The sequence below is a fragment of the Uloborus diversus genome, chromosome 3 (genome assembly GCF_026930045.1).
Source record: "Uloborus diversus isolate 005 chromosome 3, Udiv.v.3.1, whole genome shotgun sequence".
NCBI lineage: Eukaryota > Metazoa > Arthropoda > Arachnida > Araneae > Uloboridae > Uloborus > Uloborus diversus.
Window position 1 is genome coordinate 75,657,341 of NC_072733.1, and position 16,620 is coordinate 75,673,960.

The following is a 16,620-nucleotide window of genomic DNA, read 5'->3' on the forward strand; positions in this document are numbered from 1 at the left end:
ACAATCACAGACTTTAAACACTCATAATTTCAATTTGGTTTTATAAAAAGCTACAATTTTTTTTTCTGCTGTATAGTTGGGTGTTATTAATGCTATCAAAAATTTGGGTGCAGATTGCTTTATTAGAAAAAGTAACAAAAATTAAAAACTGCCTGTTACGGACGTAACTCAGAAAACAGCAAAATGTATACATTGTCATACAATTGCCAATATTCCTGTGAATTATTCATAGATTTCTAAAATTTTCTTTGAAATACTTGTTCTAGAGATTTTAAGCTTTCTAAAACCATAAAGTTTTCATGGATACTGTTTGTAAAATTTATGATAGAAATTTATATATTTGTTACGGACGTAACAAAAAAGTGTTACGGACGTAACATGTCTGATATACTAATTGCACAAAGCAAGTAAAAGCTTATGTATACTAATAATTTTTGTTAAGAGAGTGCATTGGTCTAGATTAATACATTATTTTGACCATTTAAGTTACACTTTAATAGTTTTTAAAGATTTGGGGAGGTAGGGAGCAGCCCCCGTCCATATACCACCATGTAAATAAATATAAAATATAAATTGGTGCGTCATAAAAAGTGAAATTATCCAAGGGGAAATTAAGCAAAACAAAAGTGGAATTATTCAGTTACAAATAAATTTTTCAAATTTTTAACATGAACATGGAGGGAGAGCGGGGGGGGGGGGGTCTTCTACAAGGAAGAACTTTTACAGTTTAAGAATTTTCGATGATTTTCTCTATCTCTCAACAAATATATTAACTGCCAAATTTCTTTTAAAGTTTAACGGTTGCCTTTGATTTCGATCGCTTTTTAATAGAATTGGCACGTTTTTGCCAAAGGTGGAAAAAAAACTGTCGAAACTGACATCGGAAAAATACATTTTGGCCAACATTTGCCTAAGTAATCTAAATCTTGCTTCAAAACTAAATTTGCCTTATCTGAGGATCAGATGTAGCTAGTTTAATATTTAGTATTTTTAACTCTAATCTAATTATGCTTTTTAATTTAAGTTTTAAAACTAGAAAATATTCAACGCATTAATGAAACAGTAATCTAAATATTATTTTTTTGTGGAGAGTAAATAACAATAAAAAGTAACTCAGTAACTTAGGTTTAAACTATTAAACAGGACAAATTCTTATCTCTAAGTTAGTTTTTAAATAAGAAGTAATATCAATTTGGCTATGCTTTCAGAATGATAGAAGTTTGAAGAGAAAAACTATAATTAATATTTGTAATATAAATTTAAAAAAAAAACTTTATTGATAAAAATTACGCACAAAATGCTTTGGATTTCATCGTGTTAAATGATCAAGGAATTTTCACAAAAATCTACTGGGAGAACACTATTTTTTTTTGTGTCATAGTGCATTGATGAAGCAAAGTTTAAGAAATTAAGGAACCCTCTAGAATATTTTAATGCATGTTATTAAGCATTAATTGCTAATCTAGAATTATTAACACCAATTGAATTAGGATTTGGAGGACAAAAAAAAATCTTACATTGAGAGGAACACCTCAGAGCAACAGTAGGATATCTTGTCATATTCCTAGGATTAGATGTCTTAATGTTGCTCTGAGGCGATGATGTGTATTTCAATAATTTTAAAAAATGAAATTAAATATCCACTAATATTTATAAAATTTTGAAAATCACAGTATCAGAAGTTTTGTTATATCATATTACATGTCATACCCTATATTTTCATTGCCTATCCTGTATTTTTTTTCTTTTTAATTGAAAATATACATGTGTTACGGACGTAACGTACTGCTTTTTGTTACGTCCGTAACAAAAAATGTTACGTCTGTAACGCCATTTTTTTAAAAACTAAAGAAATTCTAATGTTATAAACTATGGTAAACAATTACTCTGATGAATTGCTAAAAGGACAAAAAAGGATTTCTTTTAATTTTGATTTTTTAGGAAGCAACAACAACTTTTGCTAAATTTTTGTTACGGAAGTAACATTGAACTTCATTTTTTAAAAATTTTAATTGCCTAATTTCATTTTGTAAAAAAATAAAAATAAATGCATGTTATTATAGTATTATGTTAATAATTTAAGCTGTACTGCAATTAATTTTGTTTATTTTTATTTTGCTATTAGAAATAAGCGTTTGAAAATGGGGTATTTTTTTCTGATTGTTTTGAAGACCCGACTATCATACTTCCAACTAGGGAAAAAAATTATTATTTAATTTTTATTAAAAAAACAATGCAATATTCTGAAAATACACATTGCAAGCTTTACAATGATGTATAATATAGCAAAATAACTGCAATATGAAATTTTGACCTACTGGTTTCACTTTTCATGGGATTGCCCTGATGTGACCTTAAAGGCAGCACTGTTTTTAGACCAAGAGCCAAGCAACCCCAGATGTATTTATTGGTTTGCAATGGAGATTTGGAGGACTAAGTAGCCACGACAAATTTTAACTTGCGCTAGTCAAATTCGAGTACCTGGCGGGTCTTTGTTTAGTTAATTTCAAACCAGTTACCCTTCAGTCAGGAGTCTAGCGCCTTACCAATATGGCTACCTCAGTCGCTGTATCTAATATACCAATCAACTACATACCTAAAGAGCGTTTAAAAACTATGAAAGTAAGTGTATAAAAAGTACAACCTTCAATTTAAAATAAAACTTTATTACAAAGACAAAAATGTACATGGAATTTTTATAACTGTGTAGGGTCTTTGCACCAAATAATGTTAATATAAAGAATCAAATTGATTCGATGCATTTCTTTTATATGATAGCTGTAAAGTCTGGCTATCTGACAGAAAGTTGAATACATACAAATGGAGCTGTATCAAATTTACACCTGAATTTGTTTTTCCTTTTTCATTTTTGCAAAGGCTGGAATCTTTGCTTTGGAGTGATAGGTTATTAAGAACTGAAATAGTTTTAAGTTGGGGAGGGGGGGGGGAATTTGGGTACACAGGGTAAGTTTAATTAAATAATTTGAAAACTAATCATTTGATATGCATACAAAAATTAAATTTTTAACATCATCCTTATCTATGAGTCCACACACTTATGCCAACACACAGACACAAACACACATGCCTAAACACACATGCCTACACACACATACACACGCCTACATACATACACTCGTGATTGCGAAAAACATAATCTGAAATCAAGATGTCAAAATTCAAATTGATTTTTTTCTTTTTTTTTTCCCCTCATTCTTTGAGAAGTGAAAAAAATTCCAGCAATGCTAGACAATCGTTGAACTGGAGCAGATGACGCAAAAGGTTAAAAAATACTTGGGTAATATTATTTTCAGCAAAAGGATACATATGAGTGTTAGACCCCTACAACTCTACAGGATCAATTTTATGATCATTTGATAAGCTATTTGTATATGCTTTGATTTCATTCTTGAATCAATTACTTACTAATGAAATTGCACTTTTACAAGTGCTAAAAGGTTTTAACTTAACAATCATAAAAAAATAAGATTGGGCATAACATGTTTTGCTATGATTTCCACTTTTTAGTCATACAGCTTTTTTTTTTTTTTTGCATAAAAATTAGTATTTTATAATAATATTTATGCATCACTGTTTTAATGCAGCAGTGAAGTGCAATTTTTCTCACTTTCAAAAATGTGGCATAAAAAGATAATTAAATTTCAAAATTTGTGTTAATTCCTTGATACAATAAAATGTAAACAAATTTTATAAAATCTATCAATGCAAACCTTTTACTTTTATACATACACATTAATTAGAGATAATATCAGTAGTAAACATATAACCAGGGGCGGACTGGCCAGGTCGACTAGTCGGGGATTCCCGACTGGGCCAACCGCTGAGTGAGCCACTTCAAGCAATTTTTTTATTGAACATAATACATTTAAGCTCTCACCTAACATTTTTTAAAATGTTACAATTAAAAAAAAAATGTAATTTGTTTACTGTATATGTGAAAAAAGTGTTTAGAAACAGGTTGATTTTTTCCCCTCCTAAGCCAGAGGCCAAAGTAAATAGCCGAAGTCCACACGTGCGAATGCTTTCCTCTCTTATCAACTTTCTCTCCAGTTTTTAGAGTCCTGGGAGCCATGACTCTAACATTGTGGAAACGGGAGGGGCCACAGAAATTAGGGTCGACCGCGGCCTGAAAAAGGGGCCGGGATGAAAAAGGAGCGTTAAAAACTTATATTTGTACGTCTATTAACAAAAACTGAAGGGGTCTGCATCATCAGACAAAGCGGTCCTGACCCTTCTATAAATGCGCGGGCCATGTTTTTGGGTGTTTATAAATGAGCTGGGGCATGCAGAGGACACCTGTTGGCTCAGTTCCGAGCCTGAAGGGTGGGCAAGATTTTTCAAAAGAGGGGTGAAATATATGTAGGAGTAAGCAATATGAAGGGACCCGGTAAAAGTCATTTGTGACGGGCCCCAAAATTTCTATACACACCCCTGTACATGAGACTCCTTTGAATATCGAACAAACGATTTTGGTCAAACAGCCAACTTGATATATACAAAAAACGGGAAATAAACTGAAACCCCCAATTAGTGACCACAGCTGAAGAAGTGTTGAAATGCTATATAGTCAAACCTGGGAGTAAAGAGATAATTAATGTTTTCCAAATGAAAACAAATAATCATGAAGCCAGCACCCCCAAAAGAAAACTAAGAATTTAAATAAATTTATTAAATTGCATACTTCACACATTTTTTGGGAGAGCAAGGGTTTTATATTGCCGCGGGCAGGTAAACGGCAGTATCTGTAGAAATTAGTTTTCAAGTGAGATGAAGAAACGCGTTTTGGATTTACTACTAATAATCGGGAAATGTTGGAATTGAACGTTTTTTCGCACTTTTTTACAGTGGAAATCAAATACGCAAGCTTGCACAATAAAGATAACAAACAATAGATGAAAAAAAAATCAAAATTTTTACTGCTACTGCTCTTTACCTGCCCACGGCAATCTAGTCCAATAGGTTACAAATGGCAAGATGATGGTTTTGCCCTACCCATATTACAAAATCGTCATTTTGCAAAGATTCACAAAAATTCAATAGTGAAATAACCGCATACATTAAGTATTCCAAACTCAGAATATTGCCTCTTAAAAGTATTAGGAAGTAAGTTTGCTAGTTTTTATCCTAGTAATATCTATAACTCTTTATAATTTCGCTTCGAAGCTTTAAGCTACGGTTTTGCACAACTTTCCCGGAACTAAAAATAAAGCAGCGTACTTAATTTGACTAATTTTCCACCAAAACATTCACTTCATGAAACTAAATATTTATGCGAAGATTCGATGAAAATTTCAAAAATTTGCAACATTACTTTGTTTTGGTGTTTCAAAAGTCATGTTAGTCACTGTTCTTCTCTCAACCAAAATCAACAAATTGTCAACCAGTTTTGAAACAAATTACTACCTCTACTTGACAGCCACCAAAAAAAAAAATTTACACCGTAATTTTAAAACTTGAGGGAAAACTTGGGGATTTCGATTCCATTCTTAAAAAGGAGAGTGAATTTGCTTCTTATCGGCAGAATAAATTAACTGAAGACTGTTGCTTCGTCAATATTGAGGGTTTTCTTCCCGAAAAGGGAATTCCAATAATAAAACGAAATCCTGATGAATTATCTCGGGATGATGCTTAATTCATCATCCAAACAGTTTGAGGTGAATGTCTACTACGGTATTTTGGATACCACAATTGCACTACTCAACGCACGATTTGTTGCAAATGAACCACTTTTTTTAGACATTGCTTGGCTAGATCCTGCTCGCTTTCCTGAAGTTAAATTCCTAGTAGGAAACTTAACGCAAAATGTACTGTGTACTTTATTGGATTGTGCAAAAGTAGGGAAAATCGCTTACGTCCAAACATTGGACAAGCTCTTCTAGAGGACTACATGCTGATTCATGTTGAGCGATCATTTAATTACGACTATGATAAAGTTGATTGACAGTATAGCTTCCAGTCAGCAGTCTCGTTTGCTCAACGCTTGAGGGAAATTAATTTCTTTATTTCAATGCCCAAATTTTTCAGCTGAACCTTTTTGAGCCATTCCACGAAAAAACCGTAACTTTGTCCCGCACGTGAAAGCTTATTAGGGTCATTTTCCCTAAACAGCGCAATTTGGACAGGGCAAGGAATGGCATTCACTGTGCCAGGGGAATGACACTTAGAGGAAATAATTCGTTTTACTGATGATATTATAATTTATGTGGGAAAAGGAAACACTACTTTTATGAAATTGAAAAAGATAAAATGTTGTGGTGTCCAAAAAGTAGTTATTGTGGTTATTTGTTTCCCTTACATTTTACAGGGGAAGGACGACAGGGGAATAACAAAAATTAAAGTTAACTTATATATTGTCATAACTGCAAACAACAAATATCAATGTCACTTAAAGTAAGGGGGGGGAACTCTATACAAACAAGAGTCAATCATTCATTGATCGATTATTACAAAATTAAATGAATTATCAAAGACAAGGTAATGACAGTCATTAAAAATACTTATCAAGATTTAACTTGAGATCACCCGAATATACTCGACACCGTGTATTTATTCAAAAAGAACTAATTAAGATTATTTCTATGATGAGACCAGAATTCAAAGATTAAATTATGAGTTAATACAACTAACTAATACTAGGTGTGAGAAACATTCATTCCATTCCTCGACAGGGGAATGACAAAAAATCAAAGGACATTTTTTTACTATTTTTTTTTAAATAGTTCAAACCTTGAAAATTTTTTATTTTTCTATTTTACAACATTGCATAACACTTGTTAAGAGGTTAAACAACAATTTCTGTACAAATATGCATGGCTTCCTGAATCTTTAGAGCTGATTTTGCTTTAAGGTAGAGGTAGGGACACACAGGGGAATGACATTTATCATGTAAAAAAATTATTTATATGTATAATAATAATAGAGTGTTTGTTTTAACTTATTTTACAAACATAAAAACATGTTGTTAAAGCATTCTAGCGTCAGTTTTATTTCTATACTAGTTAGTTTGTTATTTTTGGAGCAAGGACAAGAATTAAGCAGTTTAGAAAAAATGACCCATTATCTATTTTATCAAAAAGGAATAATAATTTTAAAATGTAATGAACAAATTTTTTTTCTTAATAAATTACACATACGTTTGCGATTACTTAAGCACCAAAATTTTGTTCATTACGCTTCTAAATTATTATTTTAATGAAATATATGAGTTTTTATGCTCTTGACAAAATATTCGTTTTTTCCCTGGAATGGAGTTATTGTGCCATATATTCGTGTAATTTAAATACAGATTAAAAACTTAAAGCATTTTGAGTGAAAAGTATTGCTTTTTCTTTCCTTTTTTTTTTCAAATTGAGTTCTTATCGTTACATGTGTCTATAACCTGTCATAAATTTTTCGCTTTGAAGTATGGTGGGAATAGGGTTAATGTAGTTTTGCTTACATAAAAGCAGCATTCATTTGTTTTTGTTTTTCTTTTACTTTACAATGGTGGGCCAAAATATGATTTTGCCGACTGGGCCAAAGGTAGCCAGTCCGCCCTTGCATATAACCATACATTTAAAGCTCAAAACTCGCGGTCGCCAGTCGCCAAATGCGACCAATTTTCAAATTTTGGCGACCATTATTTTCACTTCAGTCGCCAATGTGGCTACCATTCGCCAATGCAATCTTCCCTGACCTATAGTCTTGACATATGAAATTTCCCAAATTCTTTTGTCCACTAAAAGTTCGGCTATCGTATCACCGGGGATGAAGGAGGGAAGGGGGGGGGGAGTATTGTCCAATTGTGGCTAATTGTGCTATGTGTTCTTGTTCTGAATAGAAAACAAAAATCGCAATCACGACGACAAATTCATTACAAAACTTCTATTTCGAAAACTCGGCTTTTTTTACACGCGATCGTAAAAATAGACAAATTTCATACACCAATTTAGTAAATTATGCTTTTTTGATCATAAATTCATTTTTCAACTTTATTTCTCCTTAACAAATGGCTATTTCTTTGTTTTGAAGTATTTTTAAACTACGTGTTTTCAAAATGGCGTCGCGTTGTTATTGTTCATTTTTACCAGTTAAGACGAAAATGTCCTTTCCGAAATAAAAAGAATTGAAAAGAATTAATCTTGTACATTTGGTTTACATATGAATAAACAAAAATGGCACCTTTGAGTCAAAATGCACCGAGACAAGGTAAAAACGATATCGCTAAAAAAAAATTTTTTTTTGGAAGATTTTTGATTTTTTGTTTTAATCATATTGTTTGTTTTTCCTTTTTTTTCTTTTTAAAATATAAAACCTACTGGAGGAGAGGATATATCCGTTTATTTACTTTATTTCTCCTTAAAAAAGTTGTCATTTTTAAGTTTCGCGGTAAATTTTCAAAAAGGCACGCCGTTGTAGATTGTCCATTTTCACCAGTTAGAAGAGGAAAATGTGTGTTCAAAAATAAATAAGGAGAAGTACAATCGTACTTATTAAACAGATAAATAATAATAAAAAAATGGCACCCTTGCGTCTAGAGAAGGTGGAAAGAATACGGCTGAAACCCTTTTTTTCTTCTGCTGGATCTTTTATTTCATTTTTTGTTTTGTTTTTTTCGTTTTGTTTTATATTGTTTACCTTTCTTTCATTTATTCATTTTTTTGACACCCAGGCTTCCATTTTTATAAAATTCTGCATGCATTTGTAAAAACAAAAAAAAAATATTTTTGTAGAATCGCAAATGGTTTAGGTTTTACATTCCGTTCAAGTTTTTGATATTTTGTTGTTTTCTTTATCAAGGAACTAACTCGTGTTTTGGTTGAAAGCTGCGATGTTTCTAGAAGTTTTGAAAGCTGAAAAAAATTAATAATAATAATAATAATTTTATTTATTTATTTTTTTATCGTGATGTGTTTTGCTTAAAGATAAATTAATGCAGATTATAGTTTGTAAAAGATGTGTTAAATAAGATCTGGGCAGGGGTGCCCGTTCTCCCCAAGTTCAATTCCCCCCTTCCTCCAAAACTTTTCCTCAACCCTCTTTTTTTTTTTTAGCTCGCTTTTTATTTTATTTTTTTTTAAATATTTTTTATTTACTTATTTATTTTTAATTATTATTTTATAAGAAATGTTCTTTGCTACGCCAATGACATATACACTCATACTAAATAAATAAACGGAATAAAATAAATTAAATAATTTAAATTAAAATAAAGTTTGGCTATCATTTTTTGAGATTTGGCTACCATTTTGTGAGGATCTGGTAGCCATTGGCTACCAATTCAAAATTTGAGTTTTGAGGTATACATACATTTAAGATGAAACTATGCGACAAATTATTTTGAAAACATACAAAAAAATCTTATTCACCAGGGTTTAGATTAGATGTCATGCAGCAAAAAATAAATGTAATGCGTATAAAGGCAAGAGTGTTTAAAGAATCACTGGAACACAAATGCAAATTCTTTTTTTTTTTTTTTTTGACAAAATCTTTTTTTAGTCATTCACTACTTTCTCATAAAAGTATAAAAAAACCAAGAGCTTTTTGTTGCCCGAAACTTAGTTGTACTTTTGATATCATTGTACTTTTTCTCCGAAAATATGATTTTGAGGCGGCAATGTGCTTTGCTTGATTGCCTAACATTGACAGATGAAAGGGAAACTGATGAATGACCAATTGTTAGGATATGGGAAGACGTTCCAACCACCCTGCCCAAGAAACCCTGAAACGGAAAGGTGCCCACGGGGCAGTGTCTGCCCACTGGAGACTAATTGTACTAAACACTTAAGATAGGGCTCGATTTATGACCCTCGTTTGCAAACAGGGAAGAGTGGGGATGAGCACTGAATAGTCGTTTAAAGAAAGAAGTCGTTTTCTTGTTTACTTTTAGACTTTGCTTTTAAAACGTTACTTTCAAGTCAAGATTACGTTTAAGTCAAGATTACACGATTACAAGGTTAAAATTACGGATTATTTTACTTAGATTACAGTTACAATTACACATGAAAATCCCGATTATGATTTTGATTACGATAGTATATCATCGACAGATTACGATTATGATTACACAGAAACGTAAACTCAGATTACGATTATGTAATCGGCAATTACTCCAAGCCTGGTCCATATTGATTTTACTCGGGGTCCAGTTCCAATTCATACATAAGACAAATTAAAGTTTTGCAACGAAATTATTTTAATACCACCTTTAATTTTAATAGAATGAATATGGGCTCTTAAAAGTGTTCTTAAGATACAGAGATCGTACAGAGTTCCTAAAAGACTTTAAGCAGGCTTGAAGTATATCTGCACGCGTTCATCAAGGGGACCACAAGAATAGTTTGATAACAGCCACTGGCAAATTAGTACAGTAAAAATAGGGGTCGACCCAAACATCCAAAAAAAAAAAGCTAAACCTGGTGCAAATTGTTTATTACCCTCCCAATAAGAACAGGTAAAAAGTCCCACCCCATTGTGCGTCGGGTTTTGGAATGGGGGGCATCTAAAAATTGCTGTTTTGGGTATTTTTCCAGAATTTTTAGAGTAAATTTAAAGTGAGATTATTATGTTATACTAAATTTAAATGCATGAAATTAAAGGTGTTTGACCCCCCAAAAGGGATGACATAACCCACCAATGCTACAGAGTCCCCCTATCCCCGTAAAACGAAGCAGCACCCCCGAACCCCCCTCCATACATTTCATACGGAAACATTATTTTATGCTAAGTTTAAGTTAGAAATCAAGTGTGTCCATCTTCCAAGAGCGATGGTGCACCTCCTCTCAAAGATACAGCACCCCCCCCCCCCCCGCCGAATAAAATAAATACTCACCCCCCCCCCTCTTTTATTTCAAGTAGAAGTATTTCATGCAAATCTAAAACGCATTAAATCAGTTCTGTCCACCCCATAAGAACAGTAGCTCACCTCCCAAAATGAAATTATATACTAAATATTATCCATCCCCCCCCCCCCCACCTCCTCTGATGGTGCACATTTGATTAAATGGCCAGAAAAATTACGCTGAGCTGTTTTTTGCTTTCAAATGATTTTTCCTAAGCTTGTAACAAAAAGTCTTCGTTACCAAGATGGTTTTTGGAATCTAGATCCTCAGCAAAATCGTTATTGTTGCAGCTATGTCTAACACAGTTTGTGCATATAATTGAGCACTTCAGTCCACTTTCAGACTTTTCTAACATTCACTATATCCAATGAACCCCTCAGAGCAAGCACAATATTTGAGACGCAGAAAGTCTTCTAGAGCAGGAGGCTTGGCTGTTGTAATAGGACGCAGATTATATTTCTGTGGTGCTTTCTTTGCACCCATCAAAATGACACTAGCTTTCCCATACTTACAAGAGACCTATACACTGCATTGCTGGCACATTTCCTTGAAGCTTACATATCATTACCAAAAATATGATTAAGCAGGTATCTTCCATCTATTACATATGAGACAGTGAGAAGCAAAGGGATGTAAATGGCAAAATTAAATATTTGGAGATAACCAGTGCAAATGGTTGGTGAACCTCTCCTCTATCTTGGGGCAAGAAATGGTACTAGTAGACCTGGTAGTTGCTTCTATACAGCATGATTTAGAAAAGAAAATCAATGAAAGCCTACCTAGAATCTTATATTTAAACGCGTTTTATTCAAAACTTGAAAATGTCCACTTACATCCCTTTGTCTTACTGCCTCATATATGACAATAGTTGTTCGTTCTGTGATGTTGGATGAACCTTTTGCTTAAGATAATAGCACTTTAACAATACAGGATTTCTTTCCTTCTGAAACCGGATTCATCGAATACTGATGCAGGATCAGCGCATAACTCGTACCAGAAGTTTTTAGCAATTTGTTATTCTATCTTTACTGTTCATACCATTCGGTGTAAAAGATAGTTTGGACTTACACATCTTTACAGATAGTAACTACTCTCGTAACAGAAGCTAAAGACATAACTGCTTACCTCCTTTACAAAGAAATGCTACAAAATTGTTTGCCTTCAATTTCCTTTGATGTTACTACCCGAACGTTAAAGGTCTCATCGCAACTCACCTTATCATCAGCGAGCAATACCACTACCAACTTGAGAGGGAAGAAACTTCTGGGGGCTTTAGAAACCGATTGTGATTTCCAAACTGGGAGCTAAAAAGGTGTAAATATTTAGCATTCTATTGTTGTATTGCTCATTGCTCTCATCAAGACTTGTTCTATCGTTGAATCACTACAGGTTCTAGACCACCTGAATTTGTCACTGCGTTAGATCTTTGGATAGCTGATGTTTTAGCTGATGTTTGATGTGATCAAATTTTTTTTATCGCATAATGTACTGAAAGGTTTCAGATAGTGTTGCAAGTATATGTCCGCATATTTAGCATAATTCACATAACCAGGTGCGTAAAAGAGAGGTAGCTTGGTGTTTGCAAATGAGAACCCCCACCGACTTAGAGGCGCAGAATTGCAGCATTGCCCGTCTCACTATTGGCAATTCCGGTTTGTCCCACCCGTACGGTGATGGCAAAAGATTGTCGAAAAGTTGAAGTAAGTTAATCAAGAAGAAGTAGGGAAACTTTGGTCAATTTGTACTTTTTTTATGCTGCACAGGAATTTTGTTTTCCAGCGCTCTAAACAGTTTAATAACTGCAGTCACAAACTGAGCTCGCTTAGATCTTTTAGAATTCTCATTCTGACATTACCATATCATTGTGAGGCATTTTGTACTTCGGAAAAGTTTAAGTCAGGGAAAGTTTTTCGTAAACTTCAGTGCAATAGTTGATTTTAGAATGTAAATTCAGGGTTACCCCCCCCCCCCTCAAAGCGATGGCGCACCCCTTAAGTGACGGAGTACCCATCCAGAATAAAAGTCCTCAAAAAAGAAAGAAATACCCCTGGAAAAAACTGCCTTAAAAATGACGCAAAGCTGCTTTATGGACCACTCCCCATTCCCCCCCCCCCCCCGCCTGTGCACCCCTGTTAATTAGATTTTTTTTCTGTGAGAGTTTATTGTTTTACTATTATAGAGTGGTTTTTGCGAGGTTTGAGATTTTTTTTTAAGTAATAGAAATTATTTTTATTTAAATAGAGGATTATTTCGTCCCCCCAAAACCCGACGCGAAAACTGCTGGGACTTTTTACCCCTTCTTGCTGGAAGGGTAAGAAGTAATTTGCAACAGGTTTCACCTTTTTTTTTTTGGATGTTTGGGTTTGGCCATTTTTTGGTCTAATTTTACTGTACTAAATGCAAAGATGATATCTCTCACAATGTTGTCTTAATCTTTAATTCTGTTTGAGTTTTATCCAGGGCTTTTATATTCAAACAGAGGCTCATTGAACATCCGTCCTTTTATGGGACAGACCGTTTGAAGACCCTTTTCAAATGACCCATTTTTTTTCTTATGAAATGTACGGAGTCTTTCTGAAGGGAGACATTCAAAATAGTTTAAATCTGGAATGGTCAGTTTTTCCACCACTAAGTAAAATTGTACACCACTAAGTAAAAAAACACAAACATATACTTAGACTGCCTGTTGATTTTGGTTAAATTTATTCAACGTTTTTGGGGGGGGGGATAAACATTAATTTGCGTTCTGATATCATAGGTAAGTCGCTGATCGATTACTAATTTGGTTGCGTGATTTGAAACGTACTTATTCAGTAGGTTGCAATCATGTATCAATCTTGTCCGCAACATATAAACATACAAAAAACACTCTCTCTCTCTTTGTAATATTAGTATGCATGTCAATGTGCAAGTTTGTGGCTTTCATACAAAGAAGAAATTTTTGAATAGATGCAGTGGTTCCGGAACATACATAAACATATAAAATAAACCATCTCTCTTTATAATATTACTATAGATAAAAACCTCAAAGAGTAGCTCGAAATGCATGCAAAATTACAATTTTTAGAAACATGGACTGATATCTGCTATCTGCGCTACTGAAATCAAAAACTAATATGCTGAAGGCAAATCCAAGTTATAATCTATTTGAACAAATTTCGATGCAGAAACATTCTGCGACTCTAAATGGTTTGCAAGTCCAAGGCTAATAGTATGCTACATGCCTTATCCTCTGCAGCGTCAAATAGATGTAAAGGTTTTAACGGATCTTACGCAAATGTTGGGATTAATTTTTTCTTTTGCTTGTTTCGATCTCTTAGCAATCGGTCTAAATGCTTCTATTCCTTAGCAGTTCGTTTAAAGGGAATTTTGAACTCCGTTTTCCTTATAATTGTGGGTGAAACATCACTTGTTTTTACTTATATAATAATAGATCAGTACAAAACAAATACTGGTAGCGAAGACAAACTATTGGTTTAAGAAATTAGTATAAGTACATATATGGATAATTTATAGCCTATGTCACTCAGTAAGAATTCACGTTCCATATAGTGAAAGAATTTTTCAAATAGCTGCAATGGTTTCGGAGATTACCTTGAACATATAAGCACACAAAAATCCGCCCTCTCTCTTTATAATATTAGTATAGATAAATAAGTACTTGAGGCCAAGAGCTAAAGGGGGCCATGGCAGTTAGGTTGCTGGATTCTCTCTCCCTCCATCGTAAAGCTTTAAAAACTTACACAACTTGGATTCTGAGCTAAGCCCCTTGTTACGGACAAGGCCGACATAGCTTTGAGTCGGCCTTGAAGTTTAACAATAATCAGTATAACAAAAGCAATAAATGTTCAGGTATTTTCCAATATTGGCCCAACATAAATGCTTGGGTACATTATGACACAATACGTTCTGCACCCAAAGCTGCCAAATACCCACGGAAGTACACCAGTGAAGGTACCGTCTAAACTTTTGGGTCAGAATGTCCAGTGGTTGGTCGGTAGCAGTTGACATGGGAACAGAGATCTGGAAGGCCTCCTCCTCATATTATTTGGGAAAAAATTGAGAGGGGAAGGAAAACTGAGGAAGTAATTTCATCCAGGGGTGTGGCCGGGGGGGGGGGACACCTGTTGACCCAGGTCTGAGCCTGAAACAAGCCCAATATTTTAAAAACTAGGCTTGAAATTAGGGGTGCCCACCTAGAGGCAGCCATAGCACAGACTGCGCCATTGAAATTTTTAGGGAGGGGGGGTTGAGGGGTATTTTTCACTTTGGGGTCTATTGCTTTTAAGGGGGGTCTTCACATTGGTTGGGGGGGCACCCCTGACGAAATATAGGGGTAAACAATATGGAGAGCGGCCAGGAAAAGTCATTTGTGATAGGCCCCAAAATTTCTGTGCATGCCCCTGATTTCATCTACAATAAGAGGTGCAGTAAAAAGGTTCAGAAATTAATTCAAACCTTCGCTTAACCCTTAAAAGGGGAGTTGCAGTCTCACAGACTGCTCAAAAGTTCATCCGATCACTCCTATTTCATTTTCAGTCCGATTGAATGGTTTTTCCCAATAGCTTTTCGTTTTGTGACCTTGAACACGCCCTTTGCTTATCAATATCTTTAGGCGAGTGCATCTGGTTTAAATTTCATTGTATTCTTTAGAAGCGGTCTGTGAGACCGCACCTCCCCTTCAGTGTTACTATTTTCAGCAGCAGTAGACATTAGGCTCTAAATGTTACAGCTGCGGATATAGGTACATTTATCTTACTCGTGTTATGCAGAAGAGATGCAAAATATGCTACATGAGGTTGAGAGTTGTTTAAAATGTTCACAAGTGCTACGTAATCGCAATGATGTTCTAGGGACAATGAAGGCTGAATTATTCCTTGAAATACAACGCGAAATACTAATAGTTAAAGGGCTGTCAAAAATTTCCCGTAACGTGATATAATCAATTTTCTAATACTAAAATGTTCTGTATATATTCAGCAACTAAAATGAAATCATTAATAAATAACAGATTCATTTTTATTACAAGTAGTTATTTACTGCCGCATACGATTTTTTCGAAAAATCTTAAGACTAGCAAAATTTCCTCGGAAAAGGTATATTTCGATTTAAAGCTCAAAAATATTTTTCCCCGTGCTAATAAAAGTTCAAAGAACATCTGAGGGAAATTAAAAGAATGTATCTTAATTACACGATTTTTAAGAATTTTTTAAACAAACCGGTCTCTGAGACCTCACGTCCCCTGTTATGTCCTACTTTTTCACCTCCCCTGTTACGGATTAATGAAACGTCATTGAAAGGAATTCAAGCTGCTTCCGATGATCTTGAGTAATACTATAAATATTAAGAATACTATAATAAAAGAATATACACTATTTTTACCGTTTCAAAACTTTCACTTTTTCATTGAACGATTAACTGTTTCATTTAACATAAAATCTAAAAAGGGTGTATTCAAATAACGAAACAATTTACTATTAATACAAAAAGCTACTTACTTAAGGCATTAAGTACTTCTTACAAAAGAAAACGTAATCATTGAACTTTTAATTAAATCAACAAGTCTTATATATGTTTAACGAATGCACGTGGAACGAAACCAAAACAAAATCATAATTCATAGTTGTGGCTAGAGAACCAACTTGCTGGTGCTCCGATGATACATCCGTAGCCTACGAGAATCTGTGTTTACGTTTAGTGTGACGTCAGGGGTTGCCAGAAACACGGGGAAGTTTCCAATCATGCCGTTGCTATGCGCGTTGCTAAGGGAGACTCAGCA

At 34.0% G+C, this 16,620-nt stretch overlaps 1 protein-coding gene across 2 annotated transcripts in view; it reads right to left on the reverse strand.

The window, feature by feature from the left end:
• Positions 1-16,467, reverse strand: part of LOC129218103 (caspase-1-like) — a 118,088-nt gene extending 101,621 nt beyond the window's left edge. For both annotated transcript variants that reach the window (XM_054852301.1, XM_054852300.1), the window contains exon 1: positions 16,340-16,467. The gene's annotated coding sequence lies outside the window, so the exon portion shown is untranslated. The remainder of the gene's footprint in view (positions 1-16,339) is intronic.
• Positions 16,468-16,620: the final 153 nt, after the last annotated feature.